At 39.6% G+C, this 8,952-nt stretch overlaps 1 long non-coding RNA gene across 1 annotated transcript; it reads left to right on the top strand.

The window, feature by feature from the left end:
* Positions 1-6,548: 6,548 nt before the first annotated feature.
* On the top strand, positions 6,549-7,735 carry LOC116794002. The gene is made up of 2 exons (XR_004359668.1): positions 6,549-6,894; positions 7,561-7,735. It is a non-coding gene; the product is annotated as an uncharacterized LOC116794002 (long non-coding RNA).
* Positions 7,736-8,952: the final 1,217 nt, after the last annotated feature.

Here is an 8,952-nt window from a genome sequence, read left to right on the forward strand (position 1 = left end):
AAATCTCATTAAGGATTGTTAAGCTGTTTACATTTAGAAAATAAATAGATAATTTATACATGCAGCTCATAGTACAGTTGCATCACTGTACCAATGAGACAATAAAGGCACAAAGGTCTAAAGAATCTTTTTCACATGCATCTGTTACCCACTTGAGCATATTTAGCTGTTCACAGATGTATACAGTTGGGAACTTTTGCATCAGCACAAGTTGAATATAGATTAGCTGTGAAGCATCTGTGCTCACAAACCATAGGATCATACAATTAATCCAGTCGGAAAAGACCCTTCAGATCATCGAGTCCAACCAATAACCTCACACTGCCGGGTCCAACACTAACCCACGTCCCCAACTGCCACACCTCCAGGTCTTTAAATACCTCCAGTGACTCCACACTTCCATGGGCAACCTGTTCTTGACAACCCTTCTGGTGAAGGAATTTTTCCCAATACCCAGCCTAAACCTTCCCAGGTGCAACTTGATGCTGTTTCCTCTTGTCCTGTCACTTATTACCTGGGAGATGAGACTGGCTGTAACCACCTGGCTACAATCTCCATTCAGGTATGAAAATCTGACCTTCTCTGGAAGTCTTCTGCAAAAAATCCTCTGTGAGATGTTTACAGCGGAACACACATAAAACCTTGGCTTTTAAACATCTTCATTTTCATAAATTAAAGATTTAATGACACACCTGATTTGAACACAGGTGTATGTTAACACTGCAAGTATTCAACATCTAATCAAGGATCTGCTTCTCTCCCAGACAAAGCATCAGTACCAATTGAGCCATTTCAGTCATACCTACTTCCCATCCAAAGAACATTTCATATTTCTCAATCACCTGTTGCAATTTGGATGCAGATTACCTAGGATTTGCCAAAAAATTTGAGTATGACCTTTGTTGCTACAAACTCTACATTACTTCTGTAAGGAAACTGGAACTTGGCACCATAAATCCCAACAAGAATTTTTAGTTAATTTGCAATTTGACCAGAAAACTTGAGAGATAAAACAGTTTTATCTCCCCTCATCATTTTTTTCCTAAGTATTGAAAGTAGCAGATTAGCCAGAAGGAAAACATATGTGTGTGATTTAAGTAAACTATGCTGGCAATGCATATAATACTAAAGCTTTTGCAACATCTAGGCTCTCCTTTCAGCCCTAAATATAATGTACTGCTTTCAGAACTGCCTCTAACTTTGGTAGGTTATTTTAAAGCGAATTTTAATAGCGTTGTATGTTGCAGATGAGAAATAAACCTCAGGTTTTGTCTCTGAAAATTAGCATTTATAGTTAGTAAAGCAAGAAGGAAATGAGGTACAAACCATCTTTTACTACTCAAATCAAAAATATCTATTTGACTGTTCACTGTGTTGCAGACTAATATAAAGAAGATCAAAATTTAAATTATCTTAGAATTTGGTAGCTTTAATGTGCTTTGGGCTTTCCTGGAATCTCTTTGGGCCCTATATCTTGGCTTGTAAGGAGCTGATATTTTATTCACTGCCTCATCAGTAGTAAATATTCCAGTGCTTGCTCTTCCACTTTCAAATATTTATACATATGTTTCTTCTCACAGACTTGGAGTATTTCTATCAATGACAGCAGTGAGACTACTGACATATGGTTAGAGAACAGAGGCCTGTTTCTTTAACTCAAGGTATTAGCCAGTCAAATAGTTTTAATTATAAATGATTTACAGAGCTGTTATTAACAGCAGATTACTCTACTACATCTTCCTGAGAATATACCCTGTACAGTGACATCCACACACCCTATAAGCTCCAGAAGGGTGCTGTGCCATAACCCTTGTGCTGTGAATAATGCAGAGGATTTACTGGCTCTCTGTGAATTCCCAGATGAACAGCAGGCCAGTGACATGTGAAGAGACCATCACCTTGTGCCTTTCAGTTCCTTTAGAGCAGGAACTGTCAAAAGGAGTCTTCCTCTTACACAATCTTATGTGTGACACTGTGGAAATGCTGAGGGTACTACATTTCCCCTGCCTTGCTGATCCATTAAAACAGTATCACCTATCACAATTCTGTTTCATGCAGTGGTTTGTGGGGTTCAAAGAACCCCACAGAGAAGTTTCGTTTTTTTACGTACTCTTCAACCCCCTGCATTGTGTTTTATGGAGAACAGCAAAGGCTCTGTCCACCCTTGTATTGTGGCAAAAAAGGAAATCATCAGATCCACCTTCATAACTGTCCTTTCCAGAGATAACAGGGAAGCTATTAATAGCTACGTTTTCCAATCCATATTTCAAAAATACCCCCTCGAAAGCAAATGTTCAAGCATGACCTTTAATTTTCCCTATATCAGCAGCAAAAGACCTTTCTGGAAATATTTAGCCCAATGGCACTCATTTTGTATTTAGCCCTTGCTCATTCAAGCTTCTTGAATATGTCTGGAGGGTCCTTAAACAAGTTTTTTTGACACTATTGATGGAACCTTTCCGACAGCTCATTAGGCAAATTCATGAGCTTTTCCAAACATGCCCAGAGACTCGTGTTCATCAGAGTTCAGAGTCAGCCAACAGATTGCTGCAGCTCAAATTAAATTGGAATTCCAAGCACACAAAACTTTGGCAAACCGAACGCACCAACCGATTTTTTTAAAAAACTGTTTCAGTTGTAAGCGTAGTTTACCAAAAGAGGAATCTTTGCTCTTAAGGAAAATGAGCAACAAATTTACATCGCCGAATATCTAAAAGCTGAGTGGAAAAAAAAGACCGTTTTAAGCAAGTGACAGTATATGAAGGAGACTCCTTGTTGTGGTGAAGAGATTATTAAAATACATTTTTAACACAAACTGCCATGATCTCCAGATGGAATTTCTAATGAATTTTACCCTTCTGATAATATTATTGCTGTTAAAAGTGTTTCAAGGAAAAGCCAAAATATGGTAATAATTACAATGCTTCATTGGGAAGTGATTTCCAAACCTGAAATTGAGGTCAAAGGCCAACAACATTCTCATTAATACCAAAAATTTCTCTTCATATTGTTTCAGTATAACCTAGAGCTGTACATTTCATATCCACTAAAAGCAGAGGGAGTAATTTCACTATATATTAGCTGAGATTAGGGTACTTGTTTTGCAAATGTTTATTGCCCCAAAGAGGTTGAAAGAAACAAAGAGAATACAAAGAAAGAGTTTTCAGGAAAGGTTTATACATTGTAGAATAGGGCAGTGTAGTTGCTATTATTGAGATCAAACTCATGTTCACACCTTGAATACCAAGCTCACTTGCATTCCCCAAATCACATACTGTGAGACACTTATGGCAAAAGCAAATATATGTGTAGAATTCCACAAGGGTACATCCCTATTACAAAAATATCAAGAACATTTAAATTAAAAAGTTAACCTACATAAAATATACATAGAAATAGGCATAATGGAGAAAAAAATTACAACAAATAAACAAAAAGATTGGAAGATTCTCCTCAGGGGCTCTGTAGAAATCCATAGAAACTCACCTGTCCTATGAGGTATCTTTAAAACAGCATAAACCTTAAATCTGTCTCATGCACCAACTTAACCACTGAGGAAATACATGCACATGAGTGATTCATTCTTGTAAAGTGCAAGTCCTATTAAGAAAGAAAATACATCATTGCAAACTTCCACATTTGTTAGAAAAAGAGCAAAAAATATGCCACATACTTTACAACACCCAACATTTTATTTCTAGCATAAGAATAATTTAGAGTTTATGATCTTCCTTCACTTTTTCTCTGCTTCTTTTTGCTTCCTCCAACAACAGAGGAGCTTAATAAGATTGGTGCTGTCAGCAAGCAGCAGAATTCACTCACTTTCTGCACCACTGGCTCCCTCTCTTGAGGACTCAATGAATTAGAGCCTCATCAGCTCACAAACTGAAGGTACAGAGGGTGACCAATGATGCATCAGCCAAGGCCTGCAGCAGCATCTATTAGCAGCTGATGTGGAGAACAGTTTTGCCTTATCACAGCAGTGATGAAATCTACAGGATTAGACTTCTGTGTGTCTCTTTGCAAAGCTTCACAGCCAAACTTCTCTCTTGTATGTGCCAATGAGCACGATGTAAAGCAGGTTTTCCCTTCCAAAAGCTCGTGATAGGGCAACTTCCAGAGGAGAGCTGCTCTTACACAGCTAATGCATGGCACAAACACCAGCTGTTTAGCAGAATATGCTTCAAATAACTCATGAAATCCAGTGAACAAGCTGATAAAGAAATTATGTCTGATGTAAGGGTTTCACTCTCTCTGAATTGGTGGCTTGAAACACAGTGATCCTCAGACTTTCAAGCACATGCTTAACTTCCAATGTTGCACTGAAATACATCAACTTCGTGGGACATAACTGGGGCTGTATCCAGGAAAACTGCTTTGCTGCCCTACATCTCTGAGTGAATAGGGAGAATCAGTCCTGGAAAAATGAGCATAACATTCACCAGCATGAGCACAGCAAAACCTGCATTTCTACTGCACCCTCTAGCTGTTAACTCCCTTGTTATCTGACTTGTTAAGATAAGATGAGAGAGAAATGGCTGCTCGCAGGACAAAATTTGTAAGTCAGAATTTCTGCATAGGAAAAAACATGTTTAAGGGGCTTCATGACTGACTCTGCACCTAAATGGATGACTAGTGGCCTGCCACAACCCTGACTACTGTCAGTGCCTTTCACAGACAGATATTACACTCATCATTATACTTAAAAAGAAAAAAACAATTCCTTCTCTTAAAAATTACACCAAAAATAAAACTCTTTACATTTTCCAGTCGGTAGTGTTAACAATCTCTCCTCTCTCTGTCTTCCCTGCTTTTTAAGATCTCCCATGAAAATGCAGACCCATGTACAACTGTATATTCTGAAAATACACTCCACTGGGTGTTTAACCATCCTGCCTTTGCAGCCCTGAAACTGTGTGACACGTCAGCATATTCTTTCAGCGTATTGAACTCAGTGATGTTCCTCAGCTCAGCAAATATTTTATTTTTCACCAGAGCCAGAAAACAGGTGACCATGACAAGAAGTCGAAAAGATTTTCAGTATAAGTGGCCTTTTTTCTTCCCACCTCTTTCCTTGTATTTTTTTCCACGTGTTATATAATCAGGAGACAAAGTCTTCTACTCCTGTAACTGAACATTTCTGCACTTATTTTTCTGAAGGTACTTTACAGGGTCTCATTGCTTTTGCTGGAATTGTATTTCAATTAATCTTTGTGAACACTAGGAAAAGATGAAACTTGTTTTTGAGATGTTCTATTTCTTTTCAGCCCTGTGTTGTCCTTCACTTCTTGAGGGCTTTCATAGGTTCATAAGGAATTCCATTCAGGCAGATGCAGATGGAAGATGGCTGATGAGCTGCATGGCAATGAAATGCTGTATCCTCCCTGCACATCTCTCAAAGGCCCTTCCTTCCTTGCTCTCCTGCCTTAGGATCTCTGCTTCTGTGCCTTTATAAGCACAAAGGCCTAGTCAAGAGGAATGTTATATTTAGCAGCACAGAAATCTAAAGAAAATTATAGTTTGAAATTATATAGGCCAATTACCTAGCCTTTGTTTGTTGTTCAGCTTTTCAGCACTTTCTCACAAACTGAAATCAATTAGGGCAGGATTATATCACTCACTCATTCACACATTCCAATCTTTGTATGTTAAAAAAAAAAAAAAAAAGAAGCAGACTGAAATTTCTCTTTTAAAAATCTTGCAAAAGATCCTCTTTTTAGATTCTTGGAACTCTGCCTTTTTGTGCTTGAGTTTGTCCAGGAGCAACTTGTCTATCCCTGAAGGCCTCCTGGCATTTTTGTCTGATTTCCTCTTTGCTAGAATGCATCTCACCTGAGCTTGGAGGAGGCAATCCTTGACTATTAACCAGCTTTTTGGGCCCCTCTCTTCTCCAAGGCTTTATCCCATGATACTCTACCAAGCAGATCCCTGAAGAGGCCAAAATCTGCTCTCCTGGAGTCTAGGGTAGGGAGCTTAATGTGAGCTACTCGTTCCCCACCAGCTCTTCCTTGCTATGTGATAACAAGCACAGCACCTCTCCTTGTTGGCTTCTCTATCACTTCAAGAAGGAAGTTAGAATCATTAACACGTTCCAGGAGCCACCTGTAATGTTTATGCCCTGCTGTGTTGTCCCTCCAACAGGTGTCAGGGAGGTTGAGGTCCCCCAGGAGGACTAGTGCTTGTGAACATGAGGCTGCTCCTCTCTATTTATAGAGGGACCTGATCTGCTCAGTTTTCCTGGTTGGGCAGCCCATAGCAGATCCTTCCTGTAATGTCACCTGTCCCTACCCCTTCTTAATCTTGACCCTTAAGCTTTTGGCTGGCCCCTCATCCATCTCCAGGTAGAGCTCAAAGTGTTCCAGCTGGTCATGGACATAACCTCCCTCATCTCCCCTACCCATCCTTCCTAAAGAGTCTGTATTGTTCCATTCCAACACTCCAACCATAGGAGCCATCCCACCATGTCTCTGTGATGCCAATGAGGCCACAGCCCTGCAGGTGTGTGCATGTCTCCAGTTCCTTTTGTTTATTCCCCATGCCCTGTGCATTTGCATGGAAACATCTGGGCTGGGCCCCCAGTGAAGCTGAATTACTGGCTGGAGTGGCCAGAATTCCTTTGTGCTGCTCTTCAGGTGCTGTCCTGGTGACCTGTGAACCCTCTGGGCATCTCTTACTGGCACTGTCATCCACCTGGCAGAAGTGGGATGGAGTGAGGTTCCTCTCCCCAGGCACCCTTATTTCAAAGCCCTCTGGAGCAGCTTGGCCAGCCTGTGACTGAAGATGCTCTTCCCTTTCTCTGCCAGATGGACCCCACCAGCCCCCAGAGCACCAAGATTTACAGTCAGTCCCATGGTCGAAGTAGTTGAACCCTGTAACCATCTGTTGACTCACCAGGTTGGACTGGCCCTTTCAAACCCCTTCCCTTTGCCTGAGGGGACTGATGAAAACACCCCCTGTTCCCCAGAGTCCCTGCTCTATGGAGCAGTCCCAGGCATGTCTGACCTTAGTTTAGGGTGAGAGCTGGGGCAGGGAATCCAATAAACTACATCTAATAGAGTACCTGACCCTTAATACTGCAAATACTCTCATTCCTTTTCCTCCTTTCTTTTATTTTTAAAAAGTTCACAGGAACATTTATTCCAACCTCTGAACATAATCACTGAGTTTCATAAAGAACAAGATTCCCACAAGGCCTCATAAAAGTTATTCTCGGTGTTACAGTTCTACTTCAAAGGGAAAAAAAAGCCATTTTACAATAACCTTGCTGTCACAGAGTGCTTACAGCCAGGGTGTTCACTGGGAATAATCCATAATAAAAAGGAACCTTTTGGGAATTCCTGTCCAATTGCCATATATAAAACAAAGCAGGAAATAAAGTGTTGGATGTTTAGCTGTACATTCAGCCACCGACACCCGCAGAGTCAAAAATAAGGGGAGGAATAAAAAGATAGTCTAACTAGATAGCAATATCTGAAGTGCTGCTCTTTGTGGGGTTTATTTGCTTTACATCACATCTTTTACTTCCAATTTCTTCTCTTTTTTTTTTTTTTTTGTCTCAAGTTATCATTACTTTCAGTGCACTCTGACCAGTTTTGCAGTAATACAGGCCCTTTGAACTCCATGTGGACTGGAGTTTGACACATGCAGATGTCGGGAAGAGAGTGGGGAGTGAGGGGACTTTAAACACTGAAGTGATGGAGCCCAAAACAAACCCCACAGTTCTAACTCTCTCAAAGTTGATGGCTGTTGTACCTCTGAAGACAAATATCATGACATTTTACTTAGATTTTGTGCTTTTTTTTAAAGTGGATACGCACCTAAAGACTGGGGGGTCTAAGACATGAATCTCAAAAAGCAAAACCCATAGAGAGTATAAAGGAAAAATCCATAAAGATATATATTTTTTTTTCACATCAGCTAGCAACTTCGTCTCAGGTCCACCTCATTCTGGCATTTGTCTCAGTGGAAAATAACCATGTGAGTTGATGATCTCCAGAAATGCAGAAATTCCTCAAGCACTGTGTAACTTAATTTTCAGAATAAAAATTAACTTTATTTCCACAGTGCAAGATGATGCAGCAAAATGCATATTTCCATGTGCATTATGTCTTAAAAAGAAACTAATTACATTGATGAATATGCTCTTCATTCTTTTTAATACTCATATAATGATCACACAAGCAGCTTCAGAGTTCGAATGACGATGCAATAATTCATCCATGGCACTGTCGATGACACTTGGCTTTTGGCCTTGTGTTTAAACCACGTTAGCTATAAATTATCATTTTATAATTCATGCCTTGTTGCTAAAGAGATTATTAGAGCATAATAGATTTGTATTCAACTACTCTTTTTATTCACCCAGTTAAGTATTTTCAGCACCCTTCCAATTAATGCTTCGATCAAAAAATTAAGAAAGGGGATGATATGTAATTGAGAATTTTTGATAGGAGCTACCATTGCCTTCTTAGAGACCAGAGAACCATAGAATAGGGAGAAACAGGACGAGACAGGATTTATGGGAGCGTCACACCAAAGAAAAATCATCATTGCCTGTAATAGACATTTCTAAGCACATGAATAAACATCAGATAAAATGTGATATTTAACAGTCTGTTGCAACTATAGAAAGATTTTCCTACTGCTTGGGAAGTGAAGACTGTCAGAAAACTGTTAACTTCACAATATGCCTGACCGTATCAAGCAAGAAAACAAAAAAATCAAACTTTCTGTGAAAACATTTACATTAGAGCAGCTTTGTAAACTAACTTGAGTTGCTCAGTTTAAGTAAACTATTCCAAATCATTATCAACAGTGATTTTATACCTGTGTGACATACTGGCCTAATGGGCCATATTTGCCATTTGGAAAATTTCTACTCTAGAAGCAACGTTCCACAGACAAATGCAGAATGATAAAATATAAACCCACAGAGCTTGCAATCTGTACAGA

Source organism: Chiroxiphia lanceolata, chromosome 14, assembly GCF_009829145.1.
Source record: "Chiroxiphia lanceolata isolate bChiLan1 chromosome 14, bChiLan1.pri, whole genome shotgun sequence".
NCBI classification, from domain to species: Eukaryota; Metazoa; Chordata; class Aves; order Passeriformes; family Pipridae; genus Chiroxiphia; species Chiroxiphia lanceolata.